Genomic DNA, 10,111 nt, shown 5'->3' on the forward strand with positions numbered 1-10,111 from the left:
GAAATAAAATACTCTGACAGATAAAAATCAATTCAGAATTATAAAGGATAGAATCTGGATTAGGGGACTTTGCTTTAGATCTATGCTTAAGGGCCTTGCTAAGAAAATTTTGCAACTTCACCACCCTGTCTTACCCTGCCCAGAAGTCCATGTCCTTATTCACTCAGTCTTAGCATAGCTCATGTGATAATGCTATAAAACAAACAGCTCCAAAGTCTTGGCAGCTTAATTTAACAGAGGATTTCTTTCTTCTTCCTGTAGGTCTGTGTTGTCTGTAGTGACTCTGCTCCAGATTACAGTCAGATACAGTTCCATTCCACTTGTCTCTCATTCTAAAAATTGTTGCTTCCCAGAGCATATTCTTCTCTTGGTGTAAATCAGTGAAAGAGGGACAAGTAGTAAGCATCTCATGATTCCTTCCTGTAGAGCTTGCCAGTTCTTTCTAGGTTCCTTTGCTCAAAGCAAATAGATAGCCAAACACACTATCAATGGCATGAAGATAAACAGCATCAAAGGTCTGGAAGGGAGGAGCTAATGTGAGTAAAGTTTCCAAAGCATACATCTGGAAAACGTAGGCATGCATCTGTACCGCTAGCTGCTAAGAGAACACAGCAGGCTGTGGACACTAAGCAGGCAGAGCTGAGCAGAGGACACCGAAAAGGCTGAGGACTCACGCCTGGGTTTATTTCCTAAGCTCGTCAGCCAAAAATGCCAGTCTTTCCCCTCCAGGTAGAGGTTAGTGAAAAAGCAGAGCAAGACCTGGAGTTTTATAGGGAAGGAAAGCTCTCTTCATGGAAACAGAATGGGGGATGACCAAGACAACTTCAGTGTTCCCTCAGCTTGTCTGAATTTAAAGACAGATTTCTTCCTGACTACAGGGCCCTGACCTCTCTTTCATCAGAGCATTTACCTTAGAAAACTCGTAATTACAGATTCTCTCTCTGCCCCCTTTAAGACAGAAATCTCCCAGCCTCATGCTATTTTTACAATATAAGAATATCTTTTTACAGTCTAAGACCTGGAAGCCATCCTTTGGAAATGTGGTCATCCAGGAAGCGCCCCTATCTCTCAGTCTTTGGGGAGAGCAAGAGCCTAACTTCAATGGATGACAATTAGCAAACCCAGATGGCTTCATCACATTGCCCAACCTCCCACCTACCCTCTAACAGCCACCAGTACTTTTCTGTGAACTCACCTTAGCACTTAAACACTCTCCTGCCTTTCGTTTCGGGGGGGTTGGGTAAAATCTGTACCTCCTGTTACAGTCGTCTTGAATAAAGTCTTCCTTGTTTACTCCATCCAGTGCAGTTTTTCTTTGACAGCGACTAACGTTACTCCTCTAACAGGAAATAAGCAAATCTTAAATCAGCTCTTCTGAGCAGTGTGTGTGTATGTGTGTCCTTTTTCTGAGTTGAGTACTTTTTAATGCTTGTTATATTATAGTAGTTTTATATCTATAGAAAAGTTGCAAAGATGGTATAGAAGGTTTCCATATATCTCCAACTAGTCCCCCCTAATATGATAACATCTTATATTACCATGGTACATTTTTCAAAACTATGAAGTTAACGTTTAGTACAACCTAATTAATTCAATTTCACACTTTATCCACATTTCACTACTTTTTCCACAAATGTCCTTTTTCTGTCCCAGGATCCAGTTCAGGATACCACACTGTATTTGGTCAAGTCTCCTTAGTCACCTCTGGACTGTGACTCTTTCTTACTGTTTTCTCATTTTTCTTGACTTTGACGATTTTGAGGAACATGGGACAGGTATTTTATAGAACGTTCCTCAATTTTAGTTTGGTGTTTTTTTTCATGATTACACTGGAATTTATTTTAGGAATATTATGCAGGTGAATTGCCCTTTCCATCATAGCATATCAGAGGACACATGCTATCAATATGACTTACCACTAGGGAGGTTAATTCTGATCACTTGGTTAAGTCAATGTCTGCCAGGATTCTCCACTATAAAGTTTTTTTTTTTTTCTTTCATATTCTTCTTGGGAAGTGAATCACTAAAACCAAGTCATATTTAAGGCTGAGAAGGTGAAGGATTAAACTCCATCTCCTACAGTAGAAAAATATCTACATTTATTATTTTAAATTATTCTATAAGAAAGAGTTGCCTGTTTTATTCCATTCATTTATTTATTCAGTCATTTCTTTATATCAATATAACTCATAACTATTTCTCCCTGATTCATTTCATTAGAGAATTATGTTTTAGAAACTAAGATTAGAGTGGTGAGGAAATTATACTTTTTAACTGAAAATGCTGTGATAGTTTCTGTGATGGTAATAATGTAATTGTTCAAATATAGATTAAAGGGCCTCGTGCTTCGATCTTCTACTGAAGCAGATCTGGAATTAAGTCTCCATATTTTAATGTATAATTTTATTTTTCTGCTTAAACACCCCAGGAATTAAAATACACACACACACACTGAGATATTCATCCTCTGATTATGTCTTACTCCCATGATTTGTGCATACAAAGCTCCTTTTAAAGTTAAATTTTCATCTTCTCTCCCATCTCAATTTTGATGTTTTAAATCCCGCATAGAGATTTAACCTCCTACTGTAGGTTATGCAATATACATTTTTCCACATGTGTATTTAGTTACTTGATGGATCCTGAATAAGAATGTGTGTAGATAGTATTTTAATTTAAGTTACAACACCCAGTAATATAATTATTTTATTATCATACTAATTTGGATTTATTTCTAGATGAGGTACCACATTTATCTATATTTATTAATCACTAATATTTCTTCTTCTGTAACTTTCATATTCCTAATGTTTTTCCATTTTTTTTTCTTTTGTCTTTATTCCCTGTGCCCCCTCACTGGTGTGGGAACTCAACAATATTTCAGATACTAATCCCTTGTTTATTTTATACTTTGCAAATATTCTTCTGAATTACTTATCCCTTAGTTAATTTGGTCTAGTGTCCTTTTACACCTTGAAATATTTAATGTGAATTCTCAAATTAAAAAATTTCAAAGTTATAAAATGTATTAATTTTTATGTTTTTAAATATTGTTCTTCCTCCTTTACAGTGTTATTTTTAACATTGTAAGATGGATGGTATACAACTGCATATACTCAGATTTTTTTTAATATATTTTAATTTGTGTTTTAATTTTTCTTGCACAGATTTAATTTCAAGACAATTTATAAATTTCTGCTGCTACTATGTCTGATTTTTAGGGTTCTTAGCATAGTTTCTAATTGGTTTTTGCTGATATTTATGAAAGCTGTGGATTTTTGTGCTTTGACCTTGTGGGAATCTCCTGTTATTTCAAACATTTGTCAACTGATTCACCTGCTTTTTAGTATAAGGTAACAATATGATTTGTAAATAATGACTCTGTGCTCTTTTCCACTTCATTCTTTACGAATCCTAGTCTATTTCTTATCTTACTATATTGGTCGGGACATCTACAACTGTGTTAAACAGTATCGGTAAAGGAGAGCATCTTTGTCTTGTGTATGTCTTTAGCAGGATTGCTTAAAATTTCTCAATTAAATTTATTTCTCGGATATTTTTACATATAATTTTGTTAAAGGGATGTTTCCTAATATTTTTGTTTTTAAAATAGTTTTCCATAATAAGCATTGTATCTTACACCGTTGGATGGTTTGTTATGATTTATTAATTTTTATCATACATTCTGTGTCTTTAATAATGTTACCTGAGTGGCCTTTCCACATACAGGCACATTGAAATTTGTGACTCCAAGTGCTTATAATTATATTTTACTTAGTGTAGGTAATCCTATGAACATGTTTCCTGGGCCTATCATCTATTTTGAGTAGGAATGTATACATAGCTGTAGGAAGAAGTTGGGTTGGAATGAGGGGACTCATGGGGACCAGAAATAATATGACCCGAAATCAGTTTTGTCACATAGTAGATCCCCCAAAATCAAAGCTTGTATATGTCTCTTTAAATTTATAGCACTGAGGAAAGCTCCTGGTTTATAAGTTTTTTTTTTTTTTAAATACATGTTTATTGAAGAGAAGTTTTTTGTTGTTGTTCTTTGTTTTTTTACATTAGGGTTTCATTTTATGGCATTGTCCCATATGTTACATTTGGTTCTGCTTTTGTGTTTCATTATTTTTATATTGCATTATGTGATGTCAGATTCTGTCAGAGAAAAGACCACGATGTGATTCTTAATCACATTTTCATCTTAAGAAAACTTTGTTAGTCTGTGATATGCTCACTTTGATTTATAGCAGCCCACAAAGTTAGAAAGCAATTAATGTCCAATTTAATTAGACTCTAGAATTTTGCCTAAGCAATTATTCACAGATTGCAGTGAAAGACTACTTAGAGTGAGACTCCTGTCTAAGGCAAGGTAGCAAGTAACAGATCACACAAAGGAAGAGTTGGAGGTCATAAGGTCACCAAAAGCTTCCAAAAAAGGAAGGCAAGTAAAAATCTAGAGAACAGAGATCAATGTAAAAATAGAAAGAGAATAAGAGTCTCTAAATTTGTCAAAATTTGGAAATAACTTAAAGTTATTTGGTATGGATTCATCACAAAAATGCATTTATGTTATCTCTCATGTTAATTATAAGATGGTATTAGTAGGATTTTAAGAAACACAAGATGGAGAGTCAAAGTAGACTGTACCACAAAGAGCAGAGTTAGAGAAATTGAGGAAATAAGAGTAAAATACAGAAGGAGTGGATATATGGTAGCCACAGTATGAAGAGTATCATACTAACAAACCAGCTTGGTATTTGGAATTTCAGATGTTCTTACCCTGGTGAGGACCAATCCTCAGCAAGACTAAGGCTGGCTTGGTGGTACATGAGTGATGAAAAGCAGATTGGCAGATACTAGATTAGGTATTGAGTGCTCTCTAAACTTCCTAAGTTAACTGATCTGTCTCATGCCACCTGAATCTACTAATGGTTTTCTTCTAGAGGTTTAGATTAGAAAATTTTCAATCTTAGTCTTTTTTTTTTTTTTTTTTTTTTTTAGTTTTGTTCTTTTATTTATTTATCTATTTTAAGGCAGAGAGGTAATTAGATTTATTTACTTATTTTAATGGTGGTCCTGGGGATTGAACCCAGGACCTTGGGCATGCTAAGCGTAAACTCTACCACTGAGATATACCCTCCCTGCCAATCTTATTCTTTCTTGAAGGAGAATCCTTTCAACCCTGTAACACTTAAGTGTTGACCAACAAGTAATATTATTCAGGATACACTTTTTCCACTCAGAATATTGAAGTGGATGTACACAAGTCTAACCACGGTAAATGTCAAATAAAATTGTGCATCTAATATCCTAAAAAGTAGAAATCAATGATCTGTGTGAGATAGAGCTATTTGTTGGCTCATTATTTGAGTGGTCTTAATAATAAGTAGGTATTAGTCATGCTGTTGACCAGGATAAGCTCAAGACAGGGCTTCTCGACAAGTTTTCATTTCCTAAATATTTTATACAAATTAATCATTCTTTTTGGTTGCCTATTTTAAGAGATTTGATCATTTCTCAATAAGAAATCAAATCAGAAACTTCAAGTCCTATTTATAAATAACAGCACAAGCCAATACTTTAGTGTTGGATGAATTCAAGCTTTCAGCTGTTTCTGCAGAAATTAGAATTTAAATGAATCTGTCGCACAGGCAAATTGTATGTTTAACTAGCTTTTATTGCATTGCTTTCCTTAGATGTGGAGTTTTCAATTCGTCTTTACATCTTCAAATAGATTTCTTTATATTTTTATAATATAATGGACTGTGTAATAGACGAGCGGCTCATTTTCTGGATTTTAGAATCTGGTTTTCAGAGTTTAGGGATCTGGTTACTCTCCTCTAGTCTTATCCAGTAACACGTTTCTTGGAGGTACAGTTAAGGTTAACTCCCATTCTCCAGGTTTTTTGTTTGTTTGTTTTGTGTTTTAAATGTCTGATAACATAAGTTATTTATTTACTTATTTAATCACCAAGGCGAACACTTTTGGGGAGGAGGGTATTTGGTCAAATGTGTTTGTTTCCTTCAATTGATTCCACCTAATGAGACATCTAAGGACAGCAGTCATGTTGACAGTAAAAGTAATAGCTTTGCAAAAGCAGTAACCTGTAGCCACATACTGCACTTCTGAAAAATGGAAGCATTGGTTCAGGGCACATCTTTTTATTGAGCGACCACCATCTATGACGGAAGATACAGGTGAGAAAAGAGCATCTCTAATCGAAGAACACTCAGATAAGGAGGGTCAATTAATCTATGTCTTTGGAAACTGAGGGTAGGGATTAACTTCTGTAAACTAAGGTGATGGTAGAGTTCAAATAAAACTTACGTTATTAAAGTCCTTTGTGACTCTGCTTTTTCAGCCTGTGCAAATCACTTTGCACGTGTCTCAGCTCGTGACTTAATACAGCTGCTAGGGCCTGGCTGGTTAATAATGCTAACAAACGTTGAAAACCGTCAATTATCTTGGCAGTGGCTGTTATCTGACCCTGAATGACTGGGTTGCATTTAGATGAGCTCACCTTAACTTGCTGTTATCTTTTGGGAGTTTCACCTTAATGCTTCTGAGTGGGAAAGCCAAGTGTAAAGCGAAGTGAGTAAATCCTGCCCTGCCTGCTTGCAGGGTATGAATGTGTAAAGGAATTAAAGTGTACAGAGCACATTACTAGCTCCATAGCTTGGTCTAAATATATCTTAGGTTTTGTCGGAACTGACCTTTGGGAACTGCTGATTCTTGGGAGATTGAAGAATTCTTAACATTTACACCTTCCAGAACTATCTAATGGGTTCTAGTTCACTTTTCACTGTGTTTCCCTGTGGATAGAAATTAACAGATACCTCATATGCTTTCTGTACAGATCCTGAGTATGATTTTAATGATTATGATGATTACAGTTTAAGCACTATCAATATTTAGTTCATAGAGCTACCAGATTTGGGAGGATGGTGGAATAAAGGGCAAGATCTATTCTAAAATAATATATGCCATGAATCATGACTTACAGAACTGTTTCCCATTCTATGGACACTATATTAAACAACAAAAAACACGAAGAATAACTTGTGTAAGCGAGAAAATGTATTAAATTGATTTCACAGTACACAAATATTTTCACCGTAACTAGTTGGCTGGAAGGCAATTTTGCCATGAAAGATAAAATAACTGGTTGGCAGTTTTTGGTCTACCAGTGTGGTTTCAACTAGTTGAAACGTACTGGCATCTCTTCTAGTTCACAACACTGATGGCTTTATTGAACGGACAGATGATGATGGTTTGTTCCAAGTGCTTGTTTCTTATTTTGAAACACACCATATCAGAGGAGAACAAAGTTGAGGGCCTCAAAGGTGCAGAGCTGAACCCACGTTTCTCGTAGGACTTTGGAACATCTATCAGTGGACATGTGACAGTACGCCAAGAACAAATGACAGTGTGGAGACTTTCACAACAAATACAAAGCTCAGCTGCAAATATGCATCCTGATGCTTGGAACTTGATACCTTTCTTAATGAGGGAGAAATTTTAGCAAAAAAGAAGAAATGAGATGCTGAATGAGGAAATGACTCAACAAGCCATTTGTGTATGTGTGCATATATAACCACAAATGGAAGACAAGTGCTTAAGTACAACCCACAAAATAAAAATCAGTTATCTGCCCTATGAATCTACACACATTTTAAATGTATTCAAATATTTTGTATTTCTCAATAAAGTGTTTTTAATTTTGCCATTTGTTATTTGTTTCTCAAGTTTCATTATGTCCTTTTTGAATATACTTCTTTTATTTTTCATTATTTTATGTTTGACAACAAAATTGCCTTTTGGCCAGTTAGTTCAATGCTATAAAAATGTTACTGCGAAAATGCTTGTGGCAAAGATGATTGTGGCAAAGATACTGGACATGGACTGCATCAAATAGGAAGTTTCACTGTGGAAAGAAATTCTCGGCAGAGGATTTTCAATGCTTTTGAACAAAAATTCAGTCTGAAATAATGTTTATGTGGCAGACTGCAGAAACACAGTGTTCTGTATTTTATAGTTATTATAAATAGACTCTACTTCAATGGGATCATCCCTATAATTACATAGTACTTTACTGACATAGACTGGTGAAATGTTTAAACTTATCTGTAATAAATAAAGTTATTAGAAAGTCAGTACTATCAGCTGACTTACCTTTCAATTTTCAATCAATCCTATATTTACACAAAAATTACTACTTCAGCAAAAGATACTTCCAAATATTTTCTTTCATGTTCAGCATAATTTTGTTTTACTTGTAAATTTAAAGAACGTTCAGGAGAATGGATGAGATAGTTCCAATTATGTGATAAGCCTTAGTCAACATGGTGCCCCTCACTGGTGGATCACACATAGGGTTCTTTTTGTTGTTATTGCTGGTTAACAATTGTCAATTTCCAGGAGCATGTTCTGAATAATAATGAATAGCTCAGCCAGTTACTAATTTTAGCTGTTTTTTTGAACATTTTTGAGCAGTAAGCTTACTTTCACTCACTCATCTTGCAGATATACTTACTGAAACCCTTAATAAGAAATTACACATAAAGCTGAAGTAATGTGTTAGCTAACTAAAAATTTTAAGAAGGATTACCACTTTATCTTCTTTACTAAAAGTAATACAAACTCTTCCATGATAAATTCTCCCAAGAAATACAAGTGAAATCCTCATGGTTTCTTTTTTGTTTTGTTTCCTTTTTCTCATCCCTAGCAGATACTTGAATGAAAGGAAGGACTCTGACAGCGTACTTGGTGTGACTGTTTCTTGGGAACATTGGTCTCAAGCTGATCAAAGATATTTTCCAAAACAAAATTGTGCAATGCATATGTTCTCAATTTGGCAGGGAACCATTTCTCATATATTTTCCCCTTAGTGTCAAAGGAATAATAGAATTTTGTGAAATTATATGTTACTGTGCTCCTGCCTAACTCTAGCCTTGATTCTCAAAAAGGCTTTTCTCTAGAAAGAAAACAACCTCATTTTATATCACGACCCTGAAATTTCTTATTGTTCATAATCAAAAAACACAGTTAAGGTGCTTTTGCTGAGATCAACAAGCTGCTGGAAATCTTGACATAATTTATTCATTGTTTTCTGTATTGAAAAATAATTGGTAGATGGTGCTACACTTCATGTGACTGAAAATATTAATGATTGACAAGTGGTACATTTTTAATGACTTGGATCAAGACTTTGAGGCTCCCTTCCTGCAAATGTGGTGGCTTTCTAGCATTTTATCTTCTTAGCTGAGAATGTAGAAATTAAGAGTGGTAAAATAAATCGAATTATCTAGGGTTACCTATAGCTATTAGGCAGTTAACTCCAAGAATGACAACTTTGCTGAATTTTTCATTCAAATATGGTTAAAGAAGTAATTTTATTTAGCTATTTTTGTTATCATTCAGAAAAGTGAATGGCAACTTAATTTATATATAAAATTATAGAAATGAAGAATATCATAAATTTATTTTCCATTCTTAATTCAAGACTATCTCATCTTACTTGCCAGTGCATATTATTCCCAAAAGGATTTTGTCTAGTGGTTTATCTATTATCCAGTTAAGCTACAGAGTTTGTAAATGATAGCTTCCATCTCTTCCCTGGAGAGAGTGTTATACACTCATCACCATTAAGAAGTCATCATCCTTAAGAAGTTTTTTGCTGACATTGGCCTAAATGCTTGTCTTCATTCTGCTTTTGAGGGTTGGAACACCTTAAATGTCATTTTTACTCGGTGTTTACACCTTTCAACACTGGTATCCCATTCACTTAATTCTGTCTATAACTTGCTTTCTAGCATCTTATATAGATTTTTTTTCTCTCCTGTGCTGGAAATACATACTAATGAAGACGCATTTGCTATTAAAGAGCATAGAGAACCCCTTGAGCGGTGGAGTAAAGGTCTAAGTTTTACTCTCTCTGCTGATTGACTGAGTGAGAGCTACTAGGCTAAAATGAAAGTCAGGGCAGAAAAGTAAATTAAGAATGAAGTGAAACTTAACATTTAAACAATTGATACAGAGGATTAGGGGAAGAAAAAGAATGTTGGAGAAAAGAAATAAACTTACTTGTTTCAATCACTGTTTTGT

The sequence above is a fragment of the Camelus ferus genome, chromosome 12, assembly GCF_009834535.1.
Source record: "Camelus ferus isolate YT-003-E chromosome 12, BCGSAC_Cfer_1.0, whole genome shotgun sequence".
Lineage (NCBI taxonomy): Eukaryota > Metazoa > Chordata > Mammalia > Artiodactyla > Camelidae > Camelus > Camelus ferus.